The sequence below is a fragment of the Gallus gallus genome, chromosome Z (genome assembly GCF_016699485.2).
Source record: "Gallus gallus isolate bGalGal1 chromosome Z, bGalGal1.mat.broiler.GRCg7b, whole genome shotgun sequence".
Taxonomy (NCBI): Eukaryota; Metazoa; Chordata; class Aves; order Galliformes; family Phasianidae; genus Gallus; species Gallus gallus.
In genome coordinates, this window is record NC_052572.1 from 52,865,617 (window position 1) to 52,882,200 (window position 16,584).

The 16,584-nt window shown below is 40.5% G+C and overlaps 1 long non-coding RNA gene across 1 annotated transcript; it reads right to left on the reverse strand.

The window, feature by feature from the left end:
• Positions 1–10,417: 10,417 nt before the first annotated feature.
• On the reverse strand, positions 10,418–14,512 carry LOC121108281. Its single transcript, XR_005842700.1, has 3 exons — positions 14,418–14,512; positions 13,062–13,179; positions 10,418–11,908 (listed from the first exon to the last, which is right to left on the reverse strand). It is a non-coding gene; the product is annotated as an uncharacterized LOC121108281 (long non-coding RNA).
• Positions 14,513–16,584: the final 2,072 nt, after the last annotated feature.

Genomic DNA, 16,584 nt, shown 5'->3' on the forward strand with positions numbered 1-16,584 from the left:
CTATTACTGTAGAGAGTTGTGACTGCTATGTACCTCCCATTCAGGTGATTAGTCAGTTAAAGTACATCCCATCATATATCAAATATCACCCCTGGGAACAGTTTCAGGGAGACCTACTAATAGAGTGAATCACTGCAGTAAATTGTATCACATTGAATAAAAATCATAACTAGACATACACAATTATTGTGCAGTACTCATTGCCAGAGAACATAATCTGCAGCGTTTCGCTAGCTTTGGAAAAGACAGTATGGTATTATACATTTCTCTGGGTAATGAGAACCCACAGAGCTGCCTGGGTGAAACTGATGATTATTTTTCTGTGAAAACTTAAAAAAATATTTCTGACCAAATTTGCCCTTGGGAAAATAGGTTTAGGTTGCAAAACATTTTTTTTCAGTGAGAGCCTTCCATTTAATTACCTACTACTTTCTAAATGAGGACAGAAGAATGATTTTTTTTTTTTTTCTGAAGGGAGAGGCAAACTGTCCTCTTATGATGGCCTTAAGAGGTGGCTATTGTGTTTCTCTTCAAAGCCTCTGCCTTCCACTAGAAACTGGACAGTGAACTAAAGCACTATAGGGCTGTCCCACGTTCCTCCCCGTGTACAGAAGAGGATGGATTGCCAGTCACTAGAAATTTGGGTGTGAGGTTACCACAAGAACAAAACCACACTATCAGTGACACAAACTTCAAATTTAATTAAGTAGGATGAATAGAGTAGGTTGTTAGCAACTTCAGTTGTAAGATTGCTGTTAAATCATAAAAACATAAGTCACTGTCTAGGTCCCTTCTCTGCTGGCCCTGGCTACACTGATACCACAGACCCAGGGATCTGGGCAGACACAGCGGCCCTCTGACATGTTCAGATGCTGCTCAGCTGCTGCACACAGTGGCTGCATCCTGAGCACAGCCCTTTGTATGGGACTGAGTATCTATGTGCACAAGTTGCCAACTACTTTTTTTTTACCGTATCACAAAATCACAGAACTACAGTTGTTGGAAGGCACCTCTGGAAATCCTTGAGTCCAGACTCCTACTAAAGCAGCTTCCCTACAGGTCGCCCAAGAAAGCATCCAGGCAGGTTTTGAGTATCTCCAGAGAAGGAGAATGCACAGCCTCTTTGGGTATCCTGTTCCAGTGCTTTATCACGCTCACAGTGAAGAAGTTCTTCCTTGCATTAGTGTGGATTTCCCATCTTTCCTTTAGAAAACGAGCAGAATAGTGGAGCGATAATTTCAGCCCAAATCATAATGAAATTTCAATCTGCACCTCACAAAAATTCTCAGAAAACTTTGAATCCCGAAGAGGATATTTCGCACTGAGTCTTCTCTTTACAGAATTATACCCAGCTATAAAGTGCATTCTGTGTCTTTAATGAAGGAGATCATCAGCACTTTTGTAAAGCAGAATGGCTGCTCAGATACAGAGATGTGATTTCACTGAAGCTTACAGCGCAAGAACAGGACCATGGTGAAGGAGTACAGGAGCTATGCAGGAGGGGCTTGAAAGCCCCTGAATTACTTACGGCTCGTCAGCAGCGTGAGCATTGCATGATGACTTACAGATGCTATTATGGAAATGCATCATGTCCGCGATGAGGACAATGAAACACATTAGAGACAATTCCCTGTGTGTCCTTAGGGATAAACATTTTATTTTGTGATGGCTGGATACACAAACATGGTTCTGGGAGGAGGTACTTCTGAGGCACTTTAAGGTGCTGAAAATGGTGGAAAATAACGGTGTTTCCTTAGAGGCACGTTTGGGTTTTGCCTATGCTACTGGGCTCACAGTGGCACATTTTCCTTCTCTGCTCTCTCTTCTTACTTGGGCAGCTGATGCTCAGGAAAAAGGCTGTGTCATACATGTCACTGAGATAATGCATTTCTTGAGGTGGTACCATCCAGGTATTTACACATGAATAGGAGGAACAAGCTGCTTCCCCAGAGTGCTAGAAACTGTAGAAACACTGAGGTGTTCATTTGCCTGGAACTGAAGGCTGTGTCTTCTATGAAAATCACTAGGTGACTATATCCAGTTATTTAGCTATTTAGCTATTTAAATTTGAGGTAAATTCACCAGCAGACCAGTAAGTAAGCTAATGCTCTCTACAGGAAGAATGTCTTTCCCAGACGTTAAATGATGGTCTGCAAGAGCCATTGTGAGCTGTCTCAGACATTCATTTGTTGCTTTTCCACAGGAAGACATGGAAGGCTCTGCCAGAATTGTACCACTGCCCGGTGCATACTTGTGCTGAAAGATTTGTATATGACATCAGATAGAGCATGAACGCTGCATATTTAAATGTAAATCTTAGGAGGCTTTCATCTTTTCTTCTAAAGAGAAAATATGAAATAAAGCGTGATATGCGTTCTACATATTCTACTTCTTCAAGAAAGTCTTTAATTAAGCTGATTTATTTGCTTTGACATCTTGTAATTTTAGTCTTCACAGAGACATGAAGGAAAAAAAGAAAGCAAGAGAATGAAAATTACTGTGGAGAGGTCATAGCAGTATCAGTCAAACTGGAATTCATAGGAGATTTGTGTCTATATCTGCGTGAAAATCTCTTCAAATTGCTTTAAGGGAAAAGCATTAAATGGTGCAAAATAAAAGATGTGGATATGCCTTAAGTTAATAACTTAGTTTATTTTTTAATATACTTTTCTTTTCTAAATGAGAAATCATATGTCACGTCAGCCAGAGTGAGAGTTAATTTACTGTATTTCCTTGGAATTCCAAGGAGTATAGTTTGGCTGTCAGAAAATCTAACAGATTATGAAATATATTTTATACTGTCATTTAAATTGATTAATCTGCTGCTTCATGCAAGGTAAAGAAACATCAGAAGTGATTGTAAAGAGCTTGTAATTTATTAAGAGGATGCATTACTCAGTGGACAGGTTAAAGGTGTATTCCATGATCCTCTGTAGCACTTGCAATTTTACATGTGCTTCACCACAGTGCATCAGCTTATCAGGGCATGGTGTATATGGCAAAAGGCATCACACTTGGATAAAGAGCAGGAAGCAATTCTCCACTCAGCTGGTGTTGTCTGCCTCTCTGTGCTGTTTCCATGTCACCTAGCTCTGTTAGGCTGCATCTGCATTGTCATGTAGAGTATCATTCCCAGGAATGAGGCAGAACAATCCCCTTGTCACTCACTGGCCAACTTCAGAAGTGGGGTTGTTGATATCATGCTTGCTGGTGTTATATGGGAGAAATCTTGGGGCACCTGGAGCTTGGAAACCCTCCTTCCACAAAGCAAGGTTTATCAGGAGGTCCAAGCTCCTTTTGATATCCCTAAGATAAGAAGGTTTCGTATCTTCCCTCCAGTTGCTGAAATACAGCATAAAAGGTGACAGATGTTCTCCCTTGACAGTAATACTAGCTTTTTCCTAGACGGCTACAGGTGTTATCCACTGCTAGAGCAGATTAGGATCTCTGAGCGAAGCAATTATGCATGCCAGGCTGTTGGAATCTTGGGTGGTCCTGTGTGAATGTGGGGTTTGGACTCGATGATCCTTATGGGTTCCTTCCAATTTTAGATATTCTATGATTCTAAGACTCTGGATTCACTGTTTTAACAAGTCTGATATAAATAGCAAATTAAATCTTGTGGCCTCATCCTGAGGCCTTGTACTGCAAAGAGCATGGCTGATCGCTGCAGAATCAGATCAAAGTCACCTTGATAGCAGTTACAGCTAACTGTTACACAAACATACATCCTTGTTCTGCTGTTTTCTGTTGTTCAGATCTATCTTCTCCTCAAAGTGGAGAGAAAAACAAATTTTAAAAAGCAGAAAATGCTTTTCAGCACATGAAGTTGCTGCAAAGAAACAGTGCAACAGGAGCAGGATGCAGTTTTCTTGCTGATATTTGCAAGGTGTGATACCATCTGTGACCTGGGGTAACAAGTTCTGAATCCCAGTGGTCAAACCACAGCTGCCTGGCACAAATGAAATGAGATGGTGCAATGTTGGTGTCTCTAACCTTACCCATTTAGGGGACTGAATATGGACTTGAGGAAGACACTGTGGCTTGTCAAATCACTATTTCTGTGCAAATAGAAGCTGTGACTTAATCGGATCCCTTCTTTTTTCAGACATTGGATAGATCTTGTTTGGTACAACATGGCAATGATTATTTATATTGCTATGTGTTCTTACTAATTTCTTTTTCCTTCAGTATAAGTAACTATGGGGTGGAGAATTTTTTCTTCCCTGCTTGTTCTCAATGTTTTAATGTTCTGCTCAATGATTAGGTAGCAAGGCTCAATGGGAAAGACTAACTAGGGTGACTTTTTATAGCCACTGAATTTCTAGGACAACCTGTATCACACCAGGCTCAGACTCAGGAAACACAGGGACATTTTTAGCTTCAGCTCATAGCCTAAAAATGACTGGATGCCCTTCAACTCAATAGCAGTTGTCAAACCTGGTAGAAAGTCAGAAAGAAAAGAGAGTCAGGATAATTGTTTCACATCCCAACTCAGCCAATGAACAGCACTGGCTGTGTCCACTTTGTGGAGCAGATTCTTTCTCTGAAACATGTGGGGGTTTCATTAGGCTTGGAAATCACCACTCTGTATTATCCACACTGTATTTATCCTTGATCCTGACCTTCTGATCCAGAGTGAAACAAATTACTTTTTAGCTTGGAATATGGATATAGTGTGGGCCAATAGAGTCCAGGCATACAAGATGGCTGCATCTCATACTGAATTTGTTTTCTTCAATTCTTTTATTCCTGTGTAGTTCAGTACACTTTGTACTTCCCTGCCTGTCTGTTCTGGGCCCCCAGCATTTGCCCTCATTCTTGTTTACATAGTATCAAAAGACTCTTGTTGGTATACCCTCAATGAACACCCACAGAGTCATCCAGACCTTAGAAGAGACCATATGCCAGGTCACTACTTATGTATTTATATATTTGTTTGTTTGTTTGTTTTTGTCATGAGGACTCTCAGGAATCAATCCAGAAGGCAAATAAAAATATTACTGTATAACTTCATAAGTACTAGTTGCTCTTGTAAATTCAGGCTTCTAGAAATGAAGGCAGCACCCTTCCAGGACAAATATAGGACAGGCATCTGTGTTTGGAACAGTACTGCAAAGCCACAGTACTGTGAAGGATGTATGGCAGACAGAAGTAACCAATAGGTTTCTGATCTCTACTAGAGTTTAACATGAGAAGTGAAATTTTCCTCTATTAGTGATTTTTTTTAGAGAGCAGCAGGAATACATGGAGCTCTGCCTAGGGGTGGATGATCATAGAATCATGGAATTATTAAGGCTGGAAAAGACCTCTAAGATCAGTAAGTCCAACCACCAGCCCATCCCTACCATGCCTACTAAACCATATCCCTCAGTGCCACATCCATGTAGTTCTTGAACACCTCCAAGGGCACTCCCTCACCTCCACAGGCATCCTGTGCCACTGCCTCACCACTCTTTCTGAGAAGTAATGCTTCCTAACATCCAACCTGAACTTCCTCTGGTGCAGCTTGAGGCCATCCTCTTTCGTCCTATTGCTGTTACGTGGGAGAAGAAGTTGACCCCCATCTCATCGCCACCTCTTTTCATGAGTTGTTAGCCTTCTGGGCTACCTGAGCACACTGCTGGCTCATGTGTAGCTGGCTGTCAGCTAACACACCCAGACACAGTTTCCTCTGTGCAGCTTTTCAGCTACTCTGCCCAAAGCCTGTAGCATTGCATGGGGTTGTTGTAACCAAAGCACAGGGCCAGACACTTGGTCATGTTGTAGCTCGTACAATTGGCCTCAGCCCATGATTAACCAAATGAGAGCATGTGGATTACAGAGCAGACCAATATGAATAACGCTGTAGTAATTGTACTTTACAGGCTGCCTAAACAGGATGAGTAAGTGGATGAAATTTTCTACAGACAGAGAATTTGTAGCGGGTCCAGAGAAGGACCGCAAAGATGATCAGAGATCTGGAGCACCTCTCCCGTATGAAGAAAGGTTGAGGGATATGGGCTTGTTCGCTCTGGAGAAAAGAATGCTCTGAGGAGACCTCACTGTGGCCTCCCAGTACCTAAAGGGAGCTTATAAATAAAATGGAGACTGATTTTTTACTCAGTCTGATTGTGATAAGACAAGAGGGAATGACTAAACTAAAAGAGAGGAAGTTAGGTGTTAGGAGGAAATTCATTACTCAGAGGGTGGTAAGGCTGTGGCACAGCTGCCCAGAGAAGCTGTGGTGCCCCATACCTGGAGGCCCTCAAGGCCAGTTTGGATGGGGTCCTGGGCAGCTGAGCTGGTGGGGGACAGCTCTGCCCATAGCAGAGAATTGGAACTGGATGATCTTTAAGGTCCCCTCCAACGCAAGCCCTTGTTTTGTGTCATTTCCACCAACTTCCCTTGGTACCTTTCTGTGAACATTACATCATTTAGGTACAGAAGAAATATTGTCTCATCTACCTGGAAGGCTGGTGGCAGCATGGAAAATAGAAAGAAAAGGGGGAAATGATGGACTGCATCACAACAGACACATAAAAAATTCTTAGGACATTAGATGCTGTTGCAGAGAAAAGCCTTTAGTCTTTAGAAATTGTGTAGTAAAGATCTGAGCTGGGAAAAAATCTGTGGTAGGACTGACAACAGAGATACAAAAGGGCCACGGCAGTATGAGTCTGACGCCTTCATTGTAAATCAGGGATCTTGCTTCCCTCCTCATTGTCCAAAGCTTGCTGTAACACACACAAGTTTATTTTTGCCAGTGATAAGATCTTAAAGAATACTATGTGGGTTGAGAGTGAAGCAGCCAATAGTCAATGCGTGAATGAAAAATGTCAACCTAACCGTGAGATAGGACTAAATAAAGGACAAAGAAATTTGGAAATTACTATCTATACCATGGGTGTAAGGGATAAAAGCTGTTAAAATTTGCATCCTTATGATCTGGGAACAGGGAGGTCCATAATATCTATCTTCTTCCTCTCCTCTCTCTGCTTCTCTTCCCCCGTCTCTCTGATCAATGCATATCGGGAAAGAGGACAGAAAGGCCCATAGGAATTGTGGAAAGAAAAATGAGCTTGCAGATTAGTCAAAGAAATATTGGAGGAACTATTGCTCTTCAGACACCTTGCTGTGTCTCAGGCCTGGTGAGAGATGCACTGGGCTGACTTTTACTTGAAGCTGGTACTGAAAAGCTGTGTTGTCTTAGCCTGAAGAGGTTGATGCTCCTGGCAGAACCCACTCCTCTGATGCTGATCGTCAGCTGAATGAAAGTAGTAGGACTGGAGTAGGTCACCTATGAGGCTCTAGTCTCCAGCTTGAAAGAACTGGACTACTGTGCTAGGATTTGTCAAAATAATTTGAGTTGGAAGAGGAACATACTCCAGTCCATGTTTCCTTGGCTGTGTCCTGGATAGCTTTTTTGTAACCTAGACCTACTTCATACTTGCCTTTCCCCTTATTTGAATGGTCACAGTTCTTCAACAGTCCATCTGTTACACAGAAATGTACTGATATTAAAACACCTGCTTGCTTGCATTACCTGGGAGAAATTCAGGACATGGAATTCCTTCCCAGACATTATGTTCTGCTTTCCAATGCATCCATGTGCTTCAGTTTTTACGTGACAGGACTTTCTGTGCAAAGGAACTGGCAGTGAAAATCTGTTTCTCTATGGGACTCAGTATGGAATAGCTGATAAAACTATTCTTCCTGAAAATCAGCAGGTGCTTTATAATGAATTCTAGCACTGATAGGATGATGTTGTGGTAGAAGACTTATAGGACAGAAAAGAAGGGATTTTCTGCAGGAATAAGTGCAAGAAAGCTGGGGATAAAGGTCTGTCACATTTCCTCCTGCTTGTAGAAAGACTTGAAATAACACAAAACAAAGATCAAATATGAAAATCTTGTGCCAACAAGAGTGTAGAGACTGAGCAGTTGTGAGCATGTGGATTTAACAATTACTAATATATATATAGACAAAGATTTCATGTGGTCAACAAGAGATATTGTGTGACTTCTTTAGTAAGCCACTTGTAGATTGTTATGATTTCAGATAGAAGCCAGTTTGATGAACAAGGGGTGACACCAGTATGATGGACAGGGCTGATCCCAGTTGCATCCAAATTATAAGTAAGGTCAGCAGGAAATTTCAGGCCATGGTTCAAAGGCAAGAAAAATATGTATTATTAGAAAAAAAAATGTATTATTAGAAAAAAGCAGTTGCTTGCAAGCACTGCTATTTTTTATGAAGCATGCCTTCCTGTTCTGTTCTCTTACCCAGTCTAGGTCTCTCAGGGCAAGAAACAAGCTTTGTAAAATGGACATGGTTAGTCTCATCCAGCAGCAAGACTGCAGGATCTAGATCTAAGAAAAAAGCAGTAAATATCGCAAAGCTGATGGCGTGTTTTGTAGGAGATGGAGCCTGAAGAATGTCCTGACAAAAAAATCTCAGCAACATCAGTAATACTAAAAATTCTTCCAGCATTCACTGTGAATGGTGGTAAATGTTCTACCTACACAAAAAATCAAGTTGTGTTAGCCTATAGGCACCTTTTCTAAATATTAATACTATCCAGAATGTCAAAACTGAGTAGGTAGTATGGAGATACCTAGGCAGTTAAATGCTTGCAAAAAAACAGTACTTGTATTGTCCTGAATCTCCACTGCCTGTAAAACCTAGCCTAAAATATCATAAAATCACAAAAGCATAGAACATCCTGAGTGGGGAGCAACCAAAGGATCACTGAGTCCACCTTCTGGCCCTACACAGGACCACGCAAAATTCGAACTCTGTGTTGGAGAGCATTGTCCAGATGCTCTCCAGCAGCTTGGGGCCATGACCATTGCCCTGGGGAGCCCTTTCCAGCGCCTGACCACCTTCTTGATGAAGAACATTTTCCTAAGATCTAATCTGACCATGGAAAATGTTCTTCATCAACACATTTCTGAACTGATTTCAGAGGGCTACAATTAGGCCTACTATGCTGAAATTCCTAGCAGAATTTCAAGAGGAATTGGAGAGGAGATATCTCCTCTTCCTTTGAAATCTATGTGTCTCCTAATGTAAGTTAACCCTTTGCTATTTTTGCTATCTTCTGAATTATTTGGAAAGGAAAAAACATGGCAATTGTAGTTAAGCACACACATAGAAGGATCTGAGCAGGTATTCAAAGGTTATGAGGGAAGAGTAGGGATAGTGACCTCAAGGCATCCCTAGGAGTGGGTGTGGGTGTGTATACCTAACTGCTTGAATTCATCTCAGAGTGAATTCACTTAAGACAAAGCCCCAGACTCTTCTCCTTAAGATGCTACCTGCTGACCTCAAGAGGACAGCTGGGGCTAAGCGTCTATCTTCGTGCTAGGTACTGAGACAACATGGTGTATACCTGTATATACAGAAATATATATACATAATATATATATATAATATAAGATATAATATATTAATATATATTATATATCAATATATTAACATATTAATTAATACACTATAATTATATTATATTATATTATATTATATTATATTATATTATATTATATTATATTATATTATATGTGTGTATAATATAATATAATATTATAAATATATATATACAGAAATGCAGCTCACACTCCAAGTAAGAGTCACTACCTCACGGTTTCCATTACCTGTCTATTACCTGTGAAGATATCTGAACAGAGATCCAAGTTGCTGGATTCTAGTTATCCTTCATCCAATTTTCCTGATGAAAATGTGAAGGTAAAATTAAATGTAAATCTAAAAATATGCAGTTAGTTTTCAAGAGACAGAAAGAGGACAGTCAATAATCTCTTATGTGAATAATTTCAGTGGAAATTATCTCCTTCTTTCTTTGCCACCATCTTATTCAGACATCTCTGGATTTCAAAAATAAGCAATAGATGATGCAGGATTCCTCCCTCCCTCCCTCCCTCCCTCCCTCCCTCCCTCCCTCCCTCCCTCCCTTCCTTCCTTCCTTCCTTCCTTCCTTCCTTCCTTCCTTCCTTCCTTCCTTCCTTCCTTCCTTCCTTCCTTCCTTCCTTCCTTCCTTCCTTCCTTCCTTCCTTCCTTCCTTCCTTCCTCCCTCCCTCCCTCCCTCCCTCCCTCCCTTCCCTCTTTTTCTCCTTCTCTCCCTTCTTCCCTCCTTTTTCCCTATTATTATTAACCAAAACAATTCCTCTTCTTCTCTACTTTTTTTTATTCTGTCTAAAATGTATGTTAAAAAAATCAACCAGACATTAAATAAACGGTTGCTCTGATGGTGCCCAAAGGCCCCCATGCTTTCTTAGATGGTGGATGGGCAAGCTGTGCATGGCTGCCAAGCCCTTTGTTGTCAGCCTGCCTGAGAAAGCCTCTCTGTCTTTTACAAGGTGATAAGATTGTTCTACCTGATGACGTGTGGTACAGAAACACATGGACAGGATCTGTGTGAAGAGTTGAAAGAGTATCATCAGGCCCTCTGGCCTGTCTTCCCAACAGTGTGGAGCTTGTTGAGTGAAGTTTGCAGACATCATGCATTTAAATTTGAAAAGCTATTTCCTCTCTTTAGAAACTATTTTTGTGTGTTTTATGTTTCTTTGGTGTTGTTCCAGATGCACACAATATAATATTCATGGTACTGATTTACTGTCCCCACCACAGACTGTAGAGCACAGGAGAGATGCAAAGAAAGGGAGGGTCTGCAGTAAATTGCAAGTAATTTATCAACAAGTGCATCATCTGCGGACACTGGATTAATCATTAAAATCAAAGAAATAGCATTAAAAACATATATATTTTTTGGTAGGAGGACAACCTTGAATTTAGAAAAAAATTATTTTTAGTTTTTTGGTGTTGCAAATAGTTGCAAGAATGGAAGGAAAATGTTCTGCCATACATTGTAAATGCCAAGGACTTACATAAGTTATCTTCCTTTATTTAAGACTTGGAAAATTCCATTACCTTGTCACCTTGGGTATCCAACTGCTCATATTGTTTCATGTCTTCTTAAGTCAACAGGAAAAACAAAAACAAAAACAAAACCAGAAATCCCTCTATCAGGAAGCAGATGGTACTTTTTCAGTAAGTCTGTTATGGAGCAGATTTGTTAACCGCTGCCAGGCTAGAGGCAGCTAGTTTCTGGTATATCTGTACAGGAGCACGTCACTGAGCACATTAGGTTTGGTGTGAAACACAGCAAATGTTGCATTGATCAGAAACACGGTACTTGACATAGCAAGGGCTCCAAGCAGAAACACCTGGAAACTCATAATGTCATACATCAGAGTCTCTACTATTGAATTTCAGATGACCAGATGCAAACACAAGCAAATTATTCTGATTCTCATCCTCTAATACACTGCCAATACAAAAGGCTTGAATGATTTGGATGCTAAGCTATACACATGTTCAACCTCTGCCACGAGGAGTAGAATGGGATTCAGTTTTCATGAGAGCCCTTTTTAGATTATATTTACCAAGGCATGAAAAAGTCTGCCCAATATTAGAGAGGGCTGGTTTTGAGGTCATTTCCATAGCTATGTATTTGGGAAGGTGGATAACATTCATAAATTAACACAGAACTTTCAACAGAGCTTTCTCCATGTCCATCTGTTGACAGTGTGATACCATTACTTAAGGTCTGTGCTATCTTTAAGTCCTGAATTGAAAAAAAACTTGTTTTCTATGTTACTTTAAAAATGTGTATGTATTTTATTCCTTCAGTGAATTTAGAACTTAATACACAATAACATTAAATTCCAAAACATATTTACTAGATGAACAAGTACTTTTGTCACATGCAGTTGTATATTTTGCTGGGAAATTTAATAAAGGTTTAACAAACAAACAGTGAGAAGCATCATGTTGCTGAGGGGCCTGTAGCTGGGAAAATCATATTTTTATGAGATATAGTAGAACTTTGCTCTGCCTGAGGCAACTTCATCTGAAAATATAACAAAACAAACAAAAAAAATCAAAACAGCAATGGGAGCATTTTAAAAATACAGAAATAAACAGATATTTCACCAGTGCTAGTGAAGGCTTCTTATACATGCAAGCTTACAGCCACACAGGTAATTATGTCTTTAAAGATGAGAATATTATCATAAATCCAAAATGCTGTAGTATGCTGTAGTAGGTACTCATGAGCGTATTCATGCTGTGAGTGATTTCAGAGTCATAATGAAGAGCTTCTCTCTTGCCAAGGATTAGCAGGACAATTTGAAGAAGCAAATAAACTTCTCCAACAAAGAACTCACATTTAGATTCAGCCTGCTGTCAGATATGTGATAGAATTATGTTGCACTTGTGAGAATGGGTCTTTCTGGGGAACCTCACAAATTCATCCTGACTCCTAGCCTTTGTGCAGAAGACTGAGGGCAAACAGCACAAGTAGGCTGGCTTGTCCTAGACTGAAAGTAAGTTCAAGCTGGTGAGAAACCTTTCCAAGCCACTCCCGTGGACACATGGAATGTGGCCAGGCAGTGAATCTTTGCTCAGTATCCTGCACCTTCGCTCAGCAAGCAGACAGCAACTTGGTTATAACATCAGCTATGCCTTGTGGGAGAGAGAGAAAGCAAATCACATAGATATTCCTCTTCTCAAAATCTGACAAAGTACACCTATCTTTCTCTTTCAGTCATGAAAGGCAGCTCTTTTCTCCCTGATGTTTCCTGATCAGAGCTTTTCATTACAGGCAGCTCCAGCAAACTTCATCTCGATGAAGTGATTTCCCCAGTGTCCTAGACTGCAGAACAGTGGTATTGTATTGCTTCTAATGGCAGAATACATCAAGAGTGGGAGATCTTTTGTGAAGTCTTGTTCTCTCCCTTGAGGATCACAGATGAGTGTACTGTAAGAGTCTAATTCAGCACTAAAGGAAATCTGAACGCTTCAGGGTAGCATTCCACTCAGAAGACCAGCCAGTCCATGAAAATTTGACCTCCCTCTATCATGCTGTCAGAGAAAAAGCAGTTTCTGAGATCACCTTTAGCAGAAAGTTGCTTGTCTCTTCAAGATGAACAAGCTAAGTGCAAAATGTGCTTCCCAGATCAGATTAAATGGTCCCTTGGACAAAATGGTAGCTCAACTATTACCTGCTACGGCCGGAGGATAGTACAGCATTAAGCCCAGTAGGTTGCAGAGATGCTGGATCCAGTAACTACAAAACAAAGAGACTGAAAAGTTTGTACAGCTGGTGCATACAGTGGAGTCCTGCTGAGAAAAGGAGGAGGAACATAATTAGTTGTCTTGGTGAGATTTTATGTTTGTGTATTCAGCTTATTCACTGAGCATGTTCTTTAAGCACAACTATACATTTCATTTTACCTTACTACCTATTTTTTACTAAAGAATTTCTTTCTTTGTGGTCATTTCAGCTCACTGCCGTCCCGTGAGAATTTACTCAATGGGCATTACCATCCATTCTATGTACTGTTTGAAACCATTTATGTTGCATAAGTTCTATTTAAAACCATAACAATTGGCGTGTTTTATTTACATGGTCGTAATGCTATCTTGCTCCTTGCAGGGTAGGTTACTGTCTGTCCCCTAGGTCTTGGTAGCAGATGGCAAAAACTCTGCTGCTCATACACTTGACTGCGTAATCTAACTTCTAAAACACTCTTTTTCTAGCTGAAACAGTTTGCTGTCTAATTGAAGAATGGCACATGGAACATTTGAGGTTGATTAAAGTTTCTGTGATGGATGCATGAATCCAGTTTTACAAATTTGCTATGCATGATCTGTGTCGACCCAACGGATCATCGCTGCCAAGGTCGTAAATCAAGAGGACACCAAAGACCCTAGACTACCTAGAGGGCTGGTTTATAGATTAAAGCTCCCAGGAAGTCCATATAAACTGGACATAGACACCTTGAGGGAGGACACTTACTGCCTGCTGCTGGGGTTTTTCTGTGTCTTAGGCAACTGATATGAATCCAGTGTGATAACACTGAAGATGTGGAGTTCATGACACACATCAGCATTTGATCCTTCCAGAGAACCATGAGAGGTTTCAGTGATGTGCACAATGCAAAACAGCAGGAGTTGGTACAAAGTATCTCACATGAAAACTGCATTTGATCTTTTTCTCTGCCGGCTTGTATTTCAACATGCAGTTCTGCTGCTTAGCAATACCCTAATCCCACTTATGTTAGTAGAGGAATAGGAACCCACTGTGATACTGTAATCCAAGGAATGGAAGGCAAACTTAAGTGAGTTCCCCATGATTCTTTCTTTTATCAAAGTCTTTGTGCAGCTCATGCAGCAAATCTGACACCAGGTGCGTAGATCTCTGCACTAGCTCTGTGCAGCTGCTCTCTTGATATGAAAAATCTCTAACACCATATTACCTCCAGCTGTCTGTGTTTGCAAAGAGTGACCTTATCCTGTGAAAACAGGAATGATGAGATTATGTCCAGGTCTTACAGAAAGGATTGAAACAGTATTACCCTCTATCCTTAGAACGTGCCTGCTCAAATATTGCCCATCCTGGGCTCTCAAGTGAAGTGGAAGGGTGATGGTTGTCTCACTCAAACATTCTCTAGAATGTGCAGGTCTTCTTGTTACCTGGGAGGTACTGTCAACACTTGCAAAGAGAGCAAACATCAGACATTTGTGCCAATGCCTTTAGCAGCTATATGCGCAAAAGGATAACAGGAAAATAAAATGTATTCCATGTAGGGTGAGGAATCTAGACGCCTGTGTGTAAGGACCTGTGATATTTCTCCATCCAGAATTTTCGTGGCTTCTTCCAGCTGAGTAAGGGCTATAGCAGAGATGCTTAAAGCTAAGGTTTCTGAAGTTCTCTGAAGCTTAAACTTGCCCTCATCTTTAGGCCCTGCTTCTTTTCCTCTCTTCACTATGTCACTCCAGGGCTACTGCTACCTTGTCAGAGCCTGGTAGCAACATTCTGGTCCCCTGTGGGTTTAGCACATGCTTGTCAGGGTATATATATTGGGAAGATCTTCCATAGTTAAAAGCTTAGACAGGACATCTGATTTCTGATCTCAGCCCTGCCTATTTTCTGCGGCAGGTCTGGTTCCTGCTCCGTTTCCTGTTCTCAACTACACAACAGAGGTACTGTTCAGAAGTCACTATCATACTGTTAGAATGTCACGGCAAACTCTGTTTTCTGGAAACTTTTCTAATATTCTTCAGTGTCTAGCTTTGTTTTCCCTTTGTGCAAACAGAGCGTCAACTAATAATTAGATGGAATTTGTCTCCTGTTATGCCTGCAGGGTGAAAACTAAGAAATGACTTGTACCTTTATAGCATGTATTCTGATCTCATTTCAGTATTCAAGGAATCAGGAATAAACTGTACTGATGGCTTGTTTCTTGCATCATGTAGCTTAAAGCAGAGTAAAATCTACTCATATTGCACTGAGATATCCCAGTTCTACTAAGCCAGTTGCCATCTAATCATTCAAGGAAAGAGGAGCAAATTCCTAGAAAAGGTTGCTACAGCAATCTTTCCTTTGCTTGGTGTGGGTCATATCTATATGTGTATAAAATTACTGCTTTGGGCAACAGGAAAATAAAAGAAAGAAGAAAAAAAAGAAACAAATGTTCACATGCTTAGGAGAAACACAGTCCCTCTCTTTGACAGGCTCAGCGTCACTCCTTCATGTTATACCCGTATGGCGGGGCTGTAGGAGCATGCTGGAAACAGCCGTGTCTGGCATGGGGCAGCCTCAGCCTTGCCTTATAGAGGGGTCCTTCAGGCCCTTGTTGCCAACACTTTGCCAATTGCACCCATTACACTTTGCAATGTAAAGTAAGTAAAAACAAAAGCGTTATTTATTGATGTATTTATTTCCAACAAACTCCAGTAAAAGCATTTTGTTATAAAAATTCTCTTAAAATTACATAGATGAATGGGCCTGTGTATTGTCCAAATTGCTGTGATATTCAAGCACTTAAAAAACTACATTAAAGCTTGGAAATATCTCTGTAAATGAATGAGAAAAAATATTGTTCAAATGGCATCTTCTTGACCTTAAGGTAGAGATGACAAAATTTCTTCTTTGTTCAATGTAAAGGTTTTCAAATCACAATCTCCCAGATACAAGAAATAGCAGCAGAAAGAAGTGTGTGGGTACTATAATTAGATAAAGAAGAACAGAATAGGTGCAATAAGTCTTCTGCACTTCTGTCAAATCCAAATAGTTTGCAGCTTAATTAGATCTTTGGCAAGATGGAGTTCAACAAAAGGAGAAAATAACAGAAAAAGATGGGACACATCTTTTAGTGCAACAGGCAGGGGGAGCATTTAGTGTTTCAAGAAAAATCATAGACCATTACATTTTTCTTGCTGTAATTTTGGATGGAACAAAATGTAGAGCAACTTTGAGGGATTGGGTCCAATATCAGACAAAAATTTAAGCCTCTTCCTTGGTGGAAGGATTGAGGCTAAAAATTAGATGGCTGAGTAGCAGTGTGAAATTTGAGCAAGAGTTGGAACAAGGCATAAAAAAAAGACAAAGAGGAGATGGAAAGAAGAAAAGCAAGGGGGAGAAGAAGTAAAGCAAGGGGGAGAGATGTGAAGGATTCCTTTCACTGTGTGGCAGGTAACCACTATGATGTGAAGCTGAAGACTAATTCTTCAAAGAAGTGC